The sequence below is a fragment of the Macaca mulatta genome, chromosome 5, assembly GCF_049350105.2.
Source record: "Macaca mulatta isolate MMU2019108-1 chromosome 5, T2T-MMU8v2.0, whole genome shotgun sequence".
NCBI lineage: Eukaryota > Metazoa > Chordata > Mammalia > Primates > Cercopithecidae > Macaca > Macaca mulatta.
In genome coordinates, this window is record NC_133410.1 from 182,099,411 (window position 1) to 182,118,723 (window position 19,313).

The 19,313-nt window shown below is 38.2% G+C and overlaps 1 pseudogene across 1 annotated transcript; it reads left to right on the forward strand.

Annotated features, from left to right (window-relative positions):
• The first annotated feature begins 15,132 nt into the window (after positions 1 to 15,132).
• On the forward strand, positions 15,133 to 17,869 carry LOC697361 (DNA-directed RNA polymerase III subunit RPC10 pseudogene; annotated as a pseudogene). The gene is made up of 2 exons (XR_003729863.2): positions 15,133 to 15,235; positions 17,116 to 17,869. The product of XR_003729863.2 is annotated as a DNA-directed RNA polymerase III subunit RPC10 pseudogene (transcript).
• Positions 17,870 to 19,313: the final 1,444 nt, after the last annotated feature.

Below are 19,313 nucleotides of genomic sequence, written 5' to 3' on the forward strand. Positions count from 1 at the left end.
ATTTGGAGGACTTTAAAGAGGCAATGAAGGTAAAATGAGGTCATAAGTGTGAGGCCCTTATTCAATACGATGGATATCCTTATAAGACGAGGAAAAAACAGACACCAGGGATGGAGGCATACAGTGTAAAGGTGTCCATCTGTATGCCAAGGAGAGAGGCCTCGGAAGAAACAGCCCTTCCAACATCTTGATCTTGGACTTGTAGCCTGCAGAACTGTGAAAGAATAAATTTCTGTTGTTTAAGCCACCCAGTCTATTGTGCTTTGGTATGACAGCCCAAGCAAACTAATATGGGAGAGCAGATGTGATGATGGAAGTCCACGAAAGTTCTTCTGGATTATTTCCACTTTCTCAGATATAATCTTTAAAATGCAACCATGGAGATGTTGTTACTACAACATCTCTGCTCAGAACTTGACTCACTCCCTTGGAAAAAGTGCTGTGCTCTGCCAATATTGTGTTGATTCTTACTTGGTAAATAATGTCAAATAGGATCAAAAGCTCAATATGAAGATATGGCATATGAGGTATGAATGCTTTCTCATTGTATTCTGTCCTGAGTCCCACTGAAGCATAGCCTATTGAACTGTGGGTACTACATTAATTCTTCAGCTTTACTACGTTGAAGTCTAAGTAAATGAGAATACCTTTTAAACCACTTAATATTCAAGCACATGTTAAATCTGAGACAATGAGTGGATCTAAAAATATCTTCAATGACTTTTCTTTAGTCATAAAAAATCATAAGTTTTATTAATATGGACACACTATTAAGATTATGCACCTTTCCTGTGTCTGTAATACATTAAAGGCTTTTCTTCTAAAAGTATTTAAATTTTCTAAATAGGTATAATTCACAAATATTCATACTCACTTTTGATTAAATTACTTTAAGTAAAAATAAAGTATTTTAACACATGAGTAGAGGTGAGAGTTATAATAATTAACTTCTAATTTTTAGTTAATAATTCTAAATTTCTGATTATAAGAACCTCAACATTGCCTGGAACATTATATACTTAAATTGGAAAAACATCACTAGAACAAATACATTTTTAAGAAAATACAATGCCATCACATGCTGGCTCCTTCCTTCCCACTTGTGATGTTCTCTGGAACTTCTCCCCTTTAACTGTATTAGTCAGGATTCTCCAGGGAAACAGAAGCAATAAGATATATGCAGACATATAGAAAGAGATTTATTATGATGCATTGGCTCACACAATTATAGATGCCAAGAAGTCTCAGAGTAGCTGTCAGCAAGCCCAACAAAGCCAGGGGTGTAGTTCTAGCCCAAGCCTGAAGACCTGAGAACCAGCAGTTTCAATGTCTGAGGGTAAGAGAAGACAGTTGTCCCAGCTCAAGCAGACACAGTGAGTTCGCTCTTCCCCTGCCTTTCTGTTCTATCTGGGCCCTCAATGGATTGAAGGTTGCCACCCGTATTGATGAGGGCGAAACTTCTTTTTTTTTTTTTTTTGAGACAGGGTCTCGCTCTGTCACCCAGGCTGTAGTGCAGTGGCCCGATCTCGGCTCACTGCAAGCTCCGCCTCCTGGGTTCACGCCATTCTCCTGCCTCCGCCTCCCGAGTAGCTGGGACTACAGGCGCTGCCACCTCGCCCGGCTAATTTTTTTGTATTTTTAATAGAGACGGGTTTCACCGTATTTGTCAGGATGGTCTCGATCTCCTGACCTCGTGATCTGCCCGCCTCAGCTTCCCAAAGCGCTGGAATTACAGGCGTGAACCACTGCGCCTGACCCCGAATCTTCTTTACTCAGTCAACAGATTCAAACAGGAAACTTTCCCAGAAACACTCTCACAAACATACCCAGAAACAATGTTTCACCAGCTATGTGTATCAACTTAAGCACACTTAAGTTGATACAAAATTAGCTATCACATTACTTATCCCAAACTCCCAAGCTCTTTAAGATCCTTCTCAAATCCCACTGCTCAATGAAGCCAACCTGAGAACTCCAGCCTGCATCAAACTCTGCTTCCTAAGCAGACACAGGCTTATTAGCTGTATCATTGATTTAGACACAGTTGTTTAGAACTGAGTACACGCAGCTTAACACAGTACTACATATAGTTATTTAACTTTTAGAGCATGCAATTATCTCTCCCATTCCTTTCCAAGATGTCTAAAGGCAGGCAGGTCACATTTTCTGTTCTGAGTGCATATTAGCTATGTATTTTGTTGAACAAATTATTATTTTTTCATTTATTCAAACACCACTTACTTGGTACTCACTATAAGCCAGGGACTGTGCTAAGTTCTTGGCATGCAAAGATTCATTTGTTATTTATTAATTCAACCCATTTGTATGTAGCAGGTGCCTGAGATACAGGTATAAAGTAAATGAAATCTCTGGTTTCACGGGCCTTACATTTTAGTGGGGGAACAGATAATAAAGAAACAAAGACAAGTAATGATAAGGGCTGTGAATAAAATGAAACCATCAAAGTGATAGGGAGTGAAAAAATTGGAGGGTGAGGATGTTTTAAAGAAGATGGTCAGGAAAGGTCTCTGAGGAGATGGCACTAGAGCAGAGACCCATGTGAAGTGAGGGAGAGAGACAAGCAAATCCCCAAGGGGAGAAAGTTCCTGGTAGAGGGCACGGCAAGTGCCTGAGATGCAAGTGCCCTCGGCATGTCCCAGGCATAGCAGGTTGGCGAACTGCAGCTAGAAGGCCTTGAGTGACAGGGAGAGCCCCCTGGAATCAAGGTCAGAGAGAGAGGCAGGACCAGTGCACAGGGGACTTTAAAGGGTTTCACTTTATGCATGATGGAAAGACACTGGGGTGTTCAGAGTAGGGGACTGATGTGGTGTAATGTGTGATACGTGAGGCCGGTGAAAAAGACCCCGGAACTGCACAAAAGAGACTTCAAATTTATCATTGAAAGTTCTACTACACAAACATTCATAGACATTTAGATAAAACTATGAAATTGTGAAAAAAGGAATCTACCAGAAATCAAAAAAATCTGCTCTGTGTATAGTCTGTATAGAGTGCATATATAGGTGGGTAATCGTAAGAAATGGCAAATAGCAAATTAAAATGGAAGATTATAGCCTCAAAAGTTACAAAGATAAGAAATATAGCATTTAGGAACCGAACACTCAAATCAAAGAAATGCAGTTTATTTATCTGAGAAATGATAGGTGTGGCTAAATTGAGATTTTGCTTTTATATTTTAATGTCTCAAGGTATAAAGATATGATTTAAACACTCTCTGTAGGAACATAAATTACTGTTAATTGAATTGTAGATTCCGAACAACATTGAGTGAATATTTACAGTGAACATTTGCCTTACATTGGGGCATAGTGACTGTTTGGTAAGTTGGCCTGAAGAGCTGTGAGATAGACACAATATGGTCTTAAGGTATTAACTAATCCAAGCTCCTTTGTCTGTTCACAGATGAGCTCTTAATGTTATACATAAGGGATTTGGGCTGTAATATTAATTTTGTTGTTAGTGTGATAGGTGACTTGGAGCAAGACAAAATAAGGAAGGTCACCGCTAATGTCTATCGAGTGCTTACCCCATGCCAGGGACTATGTGAGCTCTGTGCCTTATGTTGCTGTTTTAAGGGCTTCACTAATGGCTTTCTTTACTAGAATTCTTTTTATTATTATTTTTATTGCCAAATTATAATTATACATATTATTATGAGGTACAAAGTGATGTAATGATGTATGTATACAGTGTGGAATGGCTGAATCAATGACATATCCAGCACCTGAAATACTTATCATTAGTTTCTCCTGTCTAACTGTAACTTTGTACCCTTTGACCCACATCTCCCTAGTCTCCCCAGGCTCCCAGGCTCTAGTAACTTCCATTCTACTCTTTGCTTCTATAAGTTTGATTGTCTCATGTAAGTGAAAACATAGGCTATTTGTCTTTCTGTGCCTGGCTTATGTCACTTAGCATAAGGTCCTCCAGGTTCATCCACGTTGTTGCAAATGACAGGATTTCCTTCTTTCTTAAGGCTGAATAGTATCCTATTGTGTAAATATACCACATTTTCTTTATCCATTATTCCATTGATGGATACTTAGATGGATTGATAACTTGTTGTTGCCAGAGTTCTGAACCAAATGAGAGGGAAGACAAAATCGGTCAGATAGAGAATCAACATGTCACTTCTATGACGAATGAAGCTAATTTCAGACAATGTGGCAACAGCAGGCTTCCAAACGCTGAATCCTGGTATAACATAGATTTCTGCATGTAGTCTCAGGCCATGCTGGTCAAAAGTGGGATTTTCCATATGAAGGATGATCTGTGAGGAGCCGGAAAGGGCGGATTCTGTGGGCAGCCGCTCTTAGGAGAGAGGGAGAGAATGGAGCTGGGCTATAGGACCCTGTTTCATCTTTCAGAGTCACTAGTCAGGGATATTTAAGGCGACTGAATGGGGGACAACCCTTCTCCATGGTGATGGGTGTATTTGCTCATTTATTAATAATTCTCACAGCAACTCTATAAAGTCGGTCTTCTACAATTTTACAGATGCAGAGACAGAGGCACAGAGAAGTATCACAGACAGCTTGCCCAAGTCCCCCAGTGAGGACGTGGTGGAAACAGCTTTTGCATCCAGTCAGTCTGGTCTGGCCCCTACGTTCACATTCGCACCCCCTGTACCAGCCTGCTTCTCCGATCTTTTAAAGCTGAGATTTGCTATCTGAGAAAATGAAAGGGTTAGATTAGAAAAATCTCTAAAAGTTCCTTTCAACTTTAAAATACTTTAATATGCTATTAGCTTTCTTGTAAAAATATTTGGGTGTGTGAAGTATTTTAAAGTCCTCAGGGAAGGGATAATGTGGAACAATATTATATACAACTTAAAATGTTATTTTGATGAGAAGTCATAGTAGGTAATTGTAACCCAATTCTGTTTTCAATGTGGAAAACTTAACAGCTTAAAAAGGAACAGACAGATGGAATTTTGCTAATGTGTCCAAGAAGGAAATATGATTTCACATGCATATTATATGGAAGTTTATGAATGCAGTCATAGTGTCTGGAACCTGGCTAGGAAACTATGATGAAAATCAGTGAAGTAAAATATCAAAATAAAACATTGCATGACAGCTTCTAATGGGGAGCAATGCTGGGACTTTTAATACAACCACTTGGGAATATTAACGTGATACATAAGTGGCTGAAGGGTTCTGAATTTCCCTGGTGATATTCATATATCACGAAGTGAATGTTAACTGGCAATAACTCAAGAAATGGCGTGTTTAGCATACCAGTGGTGAGATGCTGGAGTTGTGATCACCAACGGTAAATTATAACATTTTACTTTGAGTCAGAATTAAGTAGACCCTAGCTTATAATTTCCTAACAACTTGTTTGGAGCAAAGATTTGGGATTATAATCTCAATTAAACATGGAATGTGTGTCTTAGGTAACAAATTCACCTTTGTCTATGTGAAAGGGTAGGGACGTTACAAACATGTTTCCAATGAAATGGCTTTTGGTGCATTCATGGTAGCAGAGAATTTACTCCACATTTAAATACACTCTGGGTAATTAAGAATAGTACTTTCAGCAGGAGATTTAAAAAAAAACTCATCTTGAATTAATAACATTCTAAAAATGGCTTTAAGAGTAGCTCTGATTATGCAATTAATTGTTCAAATAACTTCAATTTTTATGTTAAAATCATTTGGTAGTTGGTAAGTGTAAAAGACCTTTATTCCATGCAATACATTTAAATTCTAGACAATGAGCTTTCCTCTCATCCTCCACCAAAACGACTCAAAAGAATGGCATTGCCTTTACTAATTAAAACATGTATTTGATAAGTGTGACTTTTTTCTTTCTAGTATTTCCTTTATTCAGGGGTTAAATATAAATTCTTGGCTTGTATCCACCATCCTCTTGAGTAGCACTATTTTCCAGAATTATTCTGCTGGCATCTGAGGGGTTCATTCTAAAGGAGATTTTTTTTTTTGTTAACCTGTGGTTAAACAAAGATTTTTTTTGCCTACTGGAACATTATGTATACTTGCTCCTCCCAAAATGAGTGTGTGCATGTGTTTAAAACTGTAAGCTGAAATTACTTCTTGAAAAATTATGGTATGAAGGGGATACTATGATTCTTAATTTCTATAAAAAGAATTATTTCTTAGAAATGCAATTTAAGCTCTATATTCTATAATTTGCTTCTAATGATAGGTTTATTTCATTGACTACTATCTCAGGGCAGAGGAGATGAAGTCTTAAGGAGCAAAGTTGGCATATTTGAAAGGTAAATGACACTTGCCAACTACCCTGGAGGAAAATGACTTAATAAAATAAACAGAAAAGCACCAGGATTCTTTCTTTACTGCAGTATTACAAGTGTAATAATGTCTCTAAACATGTAGAATAAAGTAAACTAATGCTACCTTATTTGGCTCCTAATAAATTATGTTGATAACTTGTTAAAAACAAATGATTAGCAAGTAGTAAATATGAATGTATAAATGAGCTGAGATGTATTTTAAAAACTAATAACATCTGGGTGTAATGACTACAGAGAAGACAAGAAAGGGGATGGCTGAGCAGTGAGACTCCATTTGCTACTTATTTTGAGAGCAGTGACCTGGACCTCTTGTGAAATATTCTCCTGTGATTTCTCCACCTATAAATAACTTGCTGTGGGTCTGATGGCTTCTAATCAGTGAATAATGATTGTCAACCGGGCCTCAGTTATCAACAGCAACCACATAAGCATTTATGGGGCATTTAATCCTCATAACAACCCAGTGAAGTCAGGAATATAATTATCTTCTTTTTACCCATGAACAAACTAATATACAGTTTAGGCCATTTGCAAAAAGATCATCAAATAATCAAATATTTATTCTACTCGTGCTATGTTTTAGGCATTGTGCTGGTCTTAAGGATGAAACAGAAGACAGTCTGTACTTTCAATTCCTGTACTGTCAGCCTTCTGAGAGAAACAGATGAATTCCCGGTCAATTACAATATAGAGGCAAAGAACTAATACATGCAGCTCTGCTTTGGTTTGCTGCAAGATATAGAACACATTTACAGGGTCTGAGGGAAGAATTCAGCTGGCAGTAGCAGAGAGGCTAAAAGTGTTCTCTTTCTTGTGTGTGCTTGCTAGTGAAAATAGTCCAAGTTTGTCTTTTTTGTGTTGTTGTTTTTTGAGACAGTCTTGCTGTGTCATCCAGGCTGGAGTGCAGTGGTGCGATCTTGGCTCACTGCAATCTCCGCCTCCCAAGTTCAAGCAATTCTCCTGCCTCAACCTCCTGAGTAGCTGGGATTACAAGCGCACACCACCACAACCAGCTAATTTTTGTATTTTTGGTAGAGATGAGGTTTCATCGTGTTGGTCAGGCTGGTCTCGAACTCCTGACCTCAAGTGATCCTCCCACCTCAGCCTCCAAAAGTGCTGGGATTACAGGCTTGAGCCACTGCACCCAGGCTGTTCATCTTTATTCTGTTAGGTCCACAAGGCTTTAGTTCTTTGTAACCATATCATAGCTTACCACTTTACCACATGAGAAGCTACTGCTCTCTTTTGCACATGCAATGCCAGAATAGATCTTACATTTATTTTCAGGTCTGTGTTTAGGAGGGTACTTATCTATTGGGCCAAAGAAAATATACACTTGAGAAAAACACTGAATAATTTTTGAGATACATGGAATTTAAAGCTGGCTGTTTATAAGATCAAGTTACTATTTATAAACTCTCAATTTTAATATCAGATGTTTTAGCTGCTGAAGAATGTTTTATTTGTCATTTTGAATGTTTTAACATTTAGAAACTCACCATTACATGTATTTTCCAGACACAGGGAACAATTACATAGATTTATAGCATCAGCAGAGCCATCTGTAGATCTGACTAGATTTAGAAATGAAATGTGTAACACACTTGGTCTGTCATTGAAACTCTGAACAGTGGGAGTAGAGCACCAGGATATTGTCTGCTCTGCTTCTGTTTTCTAGGAACTGCATCTCCCCTCTAAATTCACATGGTTGTCATAGGTGCCGCCATGTTTGTAAATGTGACAGTTGATTGGTTCAGGGTGGGAGGAAGATCCAAGCTGGGCTAATTGCATTATCTCACTATTTTTTTCTCATTGAGTAGGCTTGGTTAGTCAGAGTTTATTCTATTTCAATCCCAGCTGGGTGAAGTGAACTTCAATTCTGGCATTAATTACCTGAAATTAGCAAGCATCAGACTCCCCAGGTGTCTCAATCCTCTGCAAAATAACTGTCACTTCAGACAACAGTTGCAAGCAGGATTCTCAGGCCACTCACATTTCTGACTGATCAGCTACATATTTGGAGGCTTTTATAAGTTCAATAATTTGCCAGAACAACTCACAGAACTCAAGGTGTGATGCTAACAATCACAGTCTTATTATAAAGGATACCACCCAGGAACAGCCAAATGAAGAGTCACACAGGGCAGGGTCTGGAGGGTTCTAGGAGTGGAGCTTCCGTGCTCTCTCCTTACAGAGTCAGGGTGCCCCACCCTCCTAGCACATCAATATGTTCATCCACCAGGACATTCCTCTGAGCCTCAGTGTCCAGTCTTTGTTGGGCTCTTATTACATAGGCATGATTGACGACATCGGCCATGTCATTGCAGTCAATCTCCAGCACCCGTCTCTTCCCTAGAGGTTCAGCAATGGAAAATTCCAACCCCCTTGTCATGTCCTTGGTCCTTCTGGTGAGCAGCCTCCATCCTGAAGCTAGCTGGGGACCTATAATGACTCACTTCATGAGCATAATGAAGACTCATATTATCCAGGAAATTCCAAGGGTTTTTGAAGCTCTGTACCAGGACCTGGGGGCAAAGATCCAATATATTCCTTGAAAGTAGAGTCTATCTTTGGAAATTCTGGTATTAGAACTGAGTGAAAAAAAAAATCAGTCTCTTTAGACTACTACTTTAGATTCCTATATGATGAAAGGTAAGACTTAGGGGCTGCTGGCTGCTCTTTTTCACCAGGAAAATAGAATCCAATATGTAAGGGGAAAAAGAGAAATGAAGCGGAAGAAGACAGGAGAAGTGATGAATGAAGGAGAGAGTAAGCACTTAGAGATTTGAGTCCCTTTTCCAACTTCTTCCTGTCCTCGGCTTCTTTGAGATTCTACATTATCCTTACCAAATATCCTTTGCTTCTCATTTCGTCCAACTCCAGCTGAATTTCTTAAAACTCCTAACCGGGCTTTCTACTTGGTAGAGTGAGCAAGTTAATGCTCGTATGGGAATTGAAGTGTTACGCATACTTAAATAACTTTAAACTCCAGGCAGGACTTATTCCCATTTATTACACATAAGATCGAAGGTCACTGGCTGCTTTGTACAAATGCTAATCTTGTTAACTCTTCAAAGTGAGCTTGTTTGGGAATCATTCTCCACCTATTGTCATGTTTTCACTTCTGCACTCGGACTCCAGTCTCTGGCAGTAAAAATATCTTTCTGTTTATAATGTTCTACTGTAGCAGCTGCAACAGAGAACCAGCAATGCAACTTGAAATTTTGCTCTCGCTGGCCCAAGATCTGTTTCTGTGTTGCACAGTTTGTGTTGATGGCTAGAGATCTGCTTCCTTCTGTCAGGCCTCAGTTGCTTTGAATATTACATGTTCCTTTAGGGGCCTACTATGTTTTGAATGTTTTTGTCCCTTCCAAAATTCATATTGAAACTTAATTCCCAATACAATAGTATTGGGAGATGCGGCTTTGGGGAGGTGATTGAGTCCTGAGGGCTCTATCCTCATGAATGGGATTAGGTGTCCTAATCAAAGGGCTTGAGGGAGTTCATCCCTTTTTCTCTTTTGCCTTATGTCATCAGACAGAAGCATTCTGTCATTCACACAGCATTCCAACGGGTGCCATCTTGGAAGCAGGGACTGACCTAATCAGACAGTGAACCTACCAGCACCTTCATCTGGAACTTTCCAGCCTCCAAAACTGTGAAAAATACATTTCTATTCTTTGTAAACTTCCCAGTCTATGACATTTGTTATAGCAGCACAAATGGACTAAGACAGAGACTCATAATTGTGGTTTGGGAACCTTAATTTTGGAAAAATATTCAAGGTCTTGGTAACCATAGGTAATAGCTGACTCTGAGCTTCGCACATTTTCGTAAAGGGTCACTGAGTGTATTTATTATCAGTGTGTGGAATGTATTTATTATCAGTGTGTGGAACATATTTGCCCTACATCATAACTTTCCGTGAGCTTTTCTTTCTGCCTGCAATGCTATTCCCTGAGATAGCGGCGTGGCTTGTTTCCTTACTATTAATACTTGCAGGCTTCTTCTCAAGTGTAATCATTTTAGTAATCCGCGCTGACTACCCTGTCAATCAGCCCACTTTACTTATTCTCTATCGTTTTATCCTGATTTATTTTTCAGCACTTGACATCTGACATATTAAACATTTATTTGTTCACTTTTTAATTGTCTCTCTGCTCTATTAGAATGTAAATTCTATGAAAGTGGGACACTGTCGATTTTGTAAATTGTTTCATCCCGGCCTCTAGAAAAGTAGCAGATACTTTGTAGGCACTAGCAAAAATTTCTTGAATAAAACGAGAAATGGAGAAATGCCTCTACTGCTCAGCACTTTCTTAATGCTCCTTTTGCATGTGGGGGAACTTCATGCCTTGTGAAACTTATTTCTCCAAGAAGGCAAGTCATATACTTGATTTCCAATCCGCCCTTAGAGCCTGGGCACTGACCAGATGAACCCACACAATACTCTGATTCAGAAGCTGCAACCTCTAAAAGCATGGGTCAGGAGGAATCCGTGTGTGTGTGTGTGTGTGTGTGTGTGTGTGTGAAGGTAATAGTGGTAGATGTTCTAGTAGCCACTGCCCAGTGTCAGTGGTGTGAACTGCAGTGTCTGTGTCTGGTGGTATAAGTAGTGGATTTTCTATGGCATCATTCTACATGGTGTTGAGAGTTGTGCTTAGCTGTATAGCCTCCAGATTTTACTCTCTCCCCTTCTCAGAGACTTTATGAGCTATGTAAGTCATTTAAAAAAATTAATTCTGGCTGGGGGTGGTGGCTCTTGCCTATAATCCTAGCACTTTGAGAGACCAAGATTGGAGGACTGCTTGAGGCCGGGGGTTTGAGACCAGTCTGGGCAACAAAGCGAGACCCCCACCTCTACCAATAAATAAATAAATAAATAAATAAACATTAGCTGGATGTGGTAGCGTGTCTCTGTAGTTCCAGTTGCTCAGGAGGCTGAGAAGGGAGATGTCTTGAGCCCAGGAGGTTGAGGCTGCAGTGAGCTATGATTGTAACACTGCACTCCAGCCTAGGTGACAGAATGAGACTCTATCTCTAAAAAATAAAAATAAAAATGAATGAAAATAAGCTCCTTTTCTACTTAAACTAGCTTAAATGAGTTTTGCTGTCAGCAACTGAGAATCTTACTGGCTCATAGTTGGTTTGAATCTGGACAGCATATCCAGAAGTCTATACTTTTACAAATCAACTTAGTTTATAAGCTAGAACATTGTTTGGGGGGATCTTAGTGTTCATCTAGTCAAGTAACTTTCTATCATTATTTTTATATTAGTTATTTCTTCCAATAACATTTTACAAGAAAGAGGGCACCAAATATTTAAAATTGAACTTGCTCTGATTGAAGGGTGGTAGGTGTCAGAATCCTCAAACTCTCTTCCCTCACAGTACCTCAGGCCCCTCATTGGAGTCCTTAAGGAATACAGAACATGGGAATCCACTGACAATTTAACCACCTCATTTTCCAGCAGAGAAAATGGGTACATAGAAAAGTATAAAAGGCACACGATTAGTGAGAGATCAGTAACCAGAATGCAAGGATCTCTATAGCAGTCTGGAGTTTTTGCAGTATACCTCACTGCAGCCTCAAAATAAAAAAAAAGAAGTAATAATCTTTTAAAGTTTTCTTCTGAGCATAGTTTGAGTAGCAAAAGCAAGAGTCTATTCAAATTTAGGCTCTAAACGTTTTAACAAATTGAATTAGAAATGTATTTCTCTAGTGTACTTGAGAGTACTTAAAAATAGACTTTATGTGACTTTTAATTTAAAGACATAATCCAAGAAACATTTTTCTTGGGATAAAATCTTTTTTTTTTTTTTTTTTTTTTGAGGCGGAGTCTTGCTCTGTCGCCCAGGCTGGAGTGCAGTGGCGCGATCTCGGCTCACTGCAAGCTCCGCCTCCCGGGTTCCCGCCATTCTCCTGCCTCAGCCTCCCGAGTAGCTGGGACTACAGGCGCCGCCACCACGCCCAGCTAATTTTTTTGTATTTTTAGTGGAGACGGGGTTTCATTGTGTTAGCCAGGATGGTCTCGATCTCCTGACCTCGTGATCCGCCCGTCTCGGCCTCCCAAAGTGCTGGGATTACAGGCTTGAGCCACCGCGCCCGGCCGGGATAAAATCTTATTTAAATATTTCTCACCAGCACATGGTAATCTAAGTGCTATAAACTATACTTTTAAAATTCAAATGCATTTATAAAACAAATCAAATTGACTTATGAGATAACAATACACACGTATTGGAATGGCTAAAATCCAGAACGCTGGCAACACCAAGTGCTTACGAAGATGCCAGTCAACAGGAACTCTCATTCATGGCTGGTGGGAATGCAAAATGGGACAGCCTCTTTGGAAAACAGGTTGGCAGTTTCTTACAAAACTAAACATACTTACCAAACTAACAGTCATTAATGTGCTTGTTGCTATATACCCAGATTAATTAAAAATATATGTCCACACAGAAACCTGTACATGGATATGTGTAGTAGCTTTATTTCTAATTACCCAAACTTGGAAGCAACCACGATGCCTTCAGTAGGTGAATGGTGAAGGATATTGCTAATAGGGAAGTCTGTGCATGTGTTGGGTTAGGGTGTATATGGAAAATCTCTGTACTTTCCTCTCAGTTTTTCTCTGAATCAAAAACTACTTTTAAAAAAGTCTTAAAACTAATGATTTTGAAAAACACCAAAACTCTGCCAAAGTAATATTAACCCTTATGTGAAGTTCATGTGCTATATTTATCCTTTTGAAAGTCTCATCAAATCAATGAAACAGACATTTTCTATGGCAATGAGGACATAATAAAATAATCTATTCAATTAGTGAAATGAGTTCCTTCATTTATAAGGCAAATTCAATTACGTAATAAGTAGAGGATCCATTTGAGTTTGACCTAAATTTTCTAAACGTAAAAGAACAAACTATGGCATGGGAAATATGATTAACTTCCAAGTTTTCTCAATCATAATTTGAGACAATTTGTAATTTTTGCTGCTGTGGTTGATGTACTGTCTCAGGGTGAACTATTGAGAAACCAAGAGTCACCAAGAGGCAACATCTTTGATTCTCTCTTTTATTTCTCTTTTGCAAATGATGATAATTTGTTTCTGGTGATTTGGAAGCCTCTTTTTTAATGCCTCAGCACCCAAAAAGCTGTAATTTCCTATTACATTGCTGTCTAGGCTAGTACCACAAAGCAATTCCTTTCTAATATTTTTTTTCTTATGATTCTTCTCATAAGCATTTAATTATTTTTAAGCCATGTCTTATTTGAGATTCATTTTTTTAACTTTTATTTTAAGTTCAGGCATACATGTGCAGGTTTGTTACATAGGTAAACTCGTGTCATGGGGGTTTGTCATACAGATTATTTCATTGCCTAGATTACTTGAGGTTCTTTAAACTATTTTTTTTGTTATTGATAAGTGAGTAGAAGAATTTACCTTCAAATGAATTTATATTTTTATGTTTTTCCTACTTCCAAAAAAGAAGTGAGGAATTCCTCAGTGATATAGGACAATTTTATAACTGATGCATCATCGACTTTCTTGTTAGTGATAAGAGAGTCATGTAAGTGAAAAAGTAGTCTCAGTGCATGTCATTCAAATTGTGTCTGGTGCTCATGGTTCAATGCACCTCCCACGACACCTCTACTGTCTGCACTGCTCTCTCCATAGGCACTAGCACTGCTACCACTGGCACCACTGCGGCGGTGGGCACTGGATACATAGAATCCTCAATGCATCAAAGCTTGGATATGCTCCACAGCTTCAAGCTGTATTCAGGATTCTCCTTCTCCTCTGAAGACCAGGGTTTTTTATTGGACCTGAAAGGGAATTATTTACAGAATGAAATCATTCCTGGAGGTTTTTAAATTCCTCATGTAAAAAGGCTAATAATTCTTGAATTAATAATTTTGATATCTAAGACCAAATGACCAGGGATCATGTAAACCAGAAAGTGTCTTAGGCAGATCTCAATCGATTTACAGGTTTATTTTGCCAAGGTTGAGGGCACACCCAGGAAAAAGAAACACAAGTTAAAGTAGGATTTTTCCTAATAGTGCCTTAGGCAGATCTCAGAAAGTGTCTTAGGCAGAAAGTGTCTTAGGCAGATCTCAATCGATTTAGACGTTTATTTTGCCAAGGTTGAGGGCAAGCCCAGGAAAAAGAAACACAAGTTAAAGTAGGATCTTTCCCAACAGTGCTTAATGTCTGTGTTTTGGATTTTCCTCATTGCTATGAACTGAATTATGTCCCTCCAAATTCATATGTTGAACCCCTGATCCTCAAGTGACTGTATTTGGAGATAGGAACAAAAAGAAAGCAATTAAGGTTAAATGAGGTCATTACATGTATTAGTCTCTTTTCACAGGGCTATAAATAATAATACCTGAGACTGGGTAATTTATAAAGGAAAGAGGTTTAGTTAACTCAGTTCTGCATGGCTGGGGAGGCCTCAGGAAAGCTAAAATCATGGCAGAAGGTGAAGGAGAAGCAAGTACCTACTTCACAAGGCAACAGAAAAGAGAGAGCACGAAGGGGACAGAACCCCTTATATAACCATCAGATTTCGTGAGAACTCACTCACTATCATGAGAACAGCATGAAGGTAACCAACCCCATTAGCCAGTCACCTCCCACCAGATCCCTCCCTCAATACCTGGGGATTACAATTTGAGATGAGATTTAGGTGGGGACACAAAGCCAAACCATATCATAAGGATGGGACCCTGATCCAACAGGAATTGTGATTCTATAAAAAAAGACACCAGAACACACTCTCTCTTGTCCCTCTCTCTCACCCTCTTCCTCTGCACACTCAGAGTAAAGGCTACATGAGAAGATGGCAGTCTGCAGTGTGGAACAGAACCCTCACCAGAAACCAAACCCTCAGAGACCTTGACTTCAGACTTCCAGCCTCTAGAACTGTAAGAATTAGATTTTTGTTGTTTAAGCCATCCAGTTGTGATATTTTGTTACGGCAGCCTAAGCAGACTAATACATTTGTGTTCCAATTCTTGGACCTGGAGGCAGTCATAAATTAGTGAGGTATGACCAAGAGTTGTACACAATGTCTGAATAGCATTTTGCAATATTACATTATTCATATTACTTTAAAATTTATATATATGTATGTCTAGATGAAACATGTGAAACATGACATTGATTCTTTACATTGGCAGCTAGATGGAAATGTAGCATTTTGATTGTGAATGGTTTTACTTTTATAAAAATATTTCATATGATGTAGTTATATTTTCAAACATAAAATTAAACTTTATGTATTTGGAGTTAAATTTTGATACTGATTCTAATTTTTGTCTTTTAACTTTAATATGTATTTTTGAATATTTTAGAGGAAAAATAAGAAATGAAAAATATTTTCAGATTGGTTATGTTTAGATTTTTTTTACACTTGGCAAACAATTTTTTTTAATGCATCACGTCAGAGATGAGCAAACTGCTGCCTGTGGGTCAAATCAGGCCTATTGTTCATTTTTATAAAGTTTTATCAGAATGCCTCCACACCCAAATTTTTATATGTTGTCTATGGCTATTTTTTATTCCACAACATCAGAGTTGAGTAATTGCTGTCGACACTGTATGACCCACAAAGCTAAAGATAATTACCGGCCTTTTACAGATAAAGTTTGCTGACCCCTGCTTTAGATAACGAAGAATGTGTTCACTTGGAAATCATGACATAAATATAAAATACAAAAGTAGATCTTAAAATAAAAGCAAAAAAGCAAAAACATTTAAAACTAATGCTTCAAATTTAAATACCTGGAAGCTGAAAAGTGAGCAGATTTTTGTAGAGCATGATCCACATAAAATTTGCAAGCAGGACATTACAAACTCTTTATTTAAAGAAGATTTCATGAAAATAAGCAAAAACATTGTTCTTACCAAATTCCCAACTAGAATTGGCTTAGATGCAACCCTGCAATGTCAAATTCTTCATTAAATGAAACTGTAACCACTGGCCAAAACAATGAGAATGAAAGAGAGAGTTATTCCTAAAAAAGTCATACTTCAGAGATGGCAAATATACCTTTGGTCTGCTCATTAGAAGTTGAAGAAAACTACATTCAAAAAATCTGAAAACTGGATAAGAAAGTCAAGACCTCTGGAACTTTACTCTGTTTATTGGATGATGATTCTGGAAAATCGGCTGTCATATCCTGACATGAGTGAGACTGTTTCTAGCAAAGCAAATCTGATTCAAATCAATGAATAAATTTTTCCATTAGATAAACATGGCAGAACACTTATATTTCATTTTCAACCCAAATTCTTTCAAATTGGAAAATAAGTTATTGTAGTCTAAGTTCAAAGACAAAGTATCTTGTTACTACTGTTATGCATTTCTCAACCAATGTTCATGATTGGTTTTGGCAAATGAAGATATTTGTGACTGGAAACACATTGTCAATTAAAAGAATGTGAAATGTTACATGCATAAAACATTAGCAAATATTAGAACTGAAAATTAGAAGACTGAGTAAATGACAAACAATTGATATTTTTGGCAAAGAAGTAAATATAGAACAAAATACAAAATATTGTTATAATATTCTTAAAAGAATATTGAAAGATAACATGTGTATAATATTTGGAAAAACACAATGAGGTTTATTGTAGCATTAATATTTATTTTAAAAAATAAAAACTTTTTAGATCTTGTGAAATATTTTCCAATTTGTTAATAGAATGGCTGAACACGTAGTATGAATTCAAAATAATGAAAAATACGACTTCTCTGTGGGATGGAGAATTCAAATTAGATCATTAATTTATTGGATAGGCTGAGCGGCAGTGGGAGCTGCCGGTGGTTGGCGCCTGCGGAGTTCCAGACCATGCTGCTGTTCTGCCCCGGCTGCGGGAACGGGCTGATCGTGGAGGAGGGACAACGCTGCCACCGCTTCGCCTGCAACAGGTGCCCCTACGTGCACAACATCACCCGCAAGGTAACAATCGGAAGTACCCAAAACTGAAAGAAGTGGATGATGTGCTTTGTGGAGCAGCTGCCTGCGAGAATGTTGACTCTACTGCAGAGCCATGTCCCAAATGCGAACATCCTCGTGCTTACTTCATGGAGCTTCAGACCCGCTCTGCAGATGAGCCGATGACCACCTTCTACAAGTGCTGCAGTGCTCGGCGTGGACACCGCTGGAGGGATTAGGGCCAGGATGGCCCAGCTGCCTTAGCGTATGCTTACCTTGTCCCTCGGCGTAGATGCTTAGCTGGCAGTATGAATCGTGTGTCCTGAGGGTCTTTGCTGGTGTGGTGGAAAGATAAACCTTTTGAGGTGAAGAGCTGGGGGGTCAGGATATGTGATCTATCTGCCAGTCAGAGTGGATGAAGTCACGAATATCTGGGAGTTTTTCCTGTGTGGGGAGGAGACAGAGACCCATAACTAAATACGCTCTGTTTAAAGTCCTGTTCTTTCATCTTCCATATTTATTGGCAGTTGACATTCCCTTACTCCCAATCAACACTCTTAAACATTTGTACTGTTTGCAAAACTTAACCCTAAATATTTAACTGTTACTTGTAAACTTGTGTAATTCATTATTTATTTTAATCACAATTCTGAGTATTTCATTAAAATGAAAGTTCTAAAAAAAAAATTTATTGGATAAGAAAGTAGGGGAAGAAAAAACATAAAATGTAAATATTATTCGATTTTACTGGATTTCAAAAGTCACACTGAGACACTCTTCAAAAAAAAGGAAATTGTGGTTTTTAGTAGAAAATGAATTATGACTTTAATTATGAATATGTACTATCCATGTTGCTTCCTGATAATAATATTAACCAAAGATAATGACCATCTGCACTCCAAATGTGTGTGGCTACTTCGGTTTCAAAGGGATTTAAATAAAAAAATAAATAAATACCTTTAGAAAAAATGATTTTTCTAAATTGCAAGAAACTGCACATGATATATACAACATTTCATTAAAATACATGGAAATTACAAGGAGAAATGAAAATGTTTCATTGTCTCTACAGGAAAAGATTCATGTCCAAATATTCTCCAAACTAAATTTAATAGACTTTTTTTGGCCATTAGAAAGCAGGTTATCATTTCAACTGAAGAGAGATTAGGACAAATTGAACAGCACTGCTGTTTTCAGTTCTCTTTATAAACCCCCAGATATACACAATAAAAATTAAATTCAGTTTTCTTTGCTATTTTGTCAACTTTCAGTCATCTAGAAACTGTAGCTTTACATATATTTTTCAAGTTTGAAAAAAATTTAATTATTTTGAGTACATCGTAAGTGTTTATATTCATTAGGTACATGTGACGTTCTGATACAACATGCAACTGTAATGATCACATCAGGGTAATAAGGTCTCCATCACCTCAAGCATTTATCATTTCTTTGTGTTAGAAACATTTCAATTGGAATATATTAAATATCTTTTATTATTATTATTAATTATTATTATTTTGAGACGAAGTTTCATTGTCACCCAGGCTGGAGTGCAGTGGCTTGATTTCGGCTCACTGCAACCTCTGCCTCCCAAGTTCAAGTGATTCTTTTGCCTCAGCCTCGTGAGTAGCAGGGATTACAGGCACTTGCCACCACCACGCCCGGCTAATTTTTGTATTTTTAGTAGAGATGGGGTTTCACAATGTTGGCCAGGCTGCTCTCAAACTCCTGAACTCAGGTGATCCTCACACCTCAGCCTCCCAAAGTGCTGGGATTACAGGAGTGAGCCACTGTGCCCGGCCAAATATTTTCATTTTCATTTTATTTATTTATTTATTTATTTATTTATTTATTTATTTATTTATTTTGAGATAGAGTCTCGCTGTGTCACCCAGGCTGGAGTGCAGTGGTAAGATCTTGGCTCACTGCAACTTCCACCTCCTGGGTTCAAGTGATTCTCCTGCCTCAGCCTCCTTAGTAGCTGGGACCATAGGCGCCTGCCACCACGCCTCGCTAATTTTTGTATTTTTAGTATAGAAGGGGTTTCACTATGTTGGCC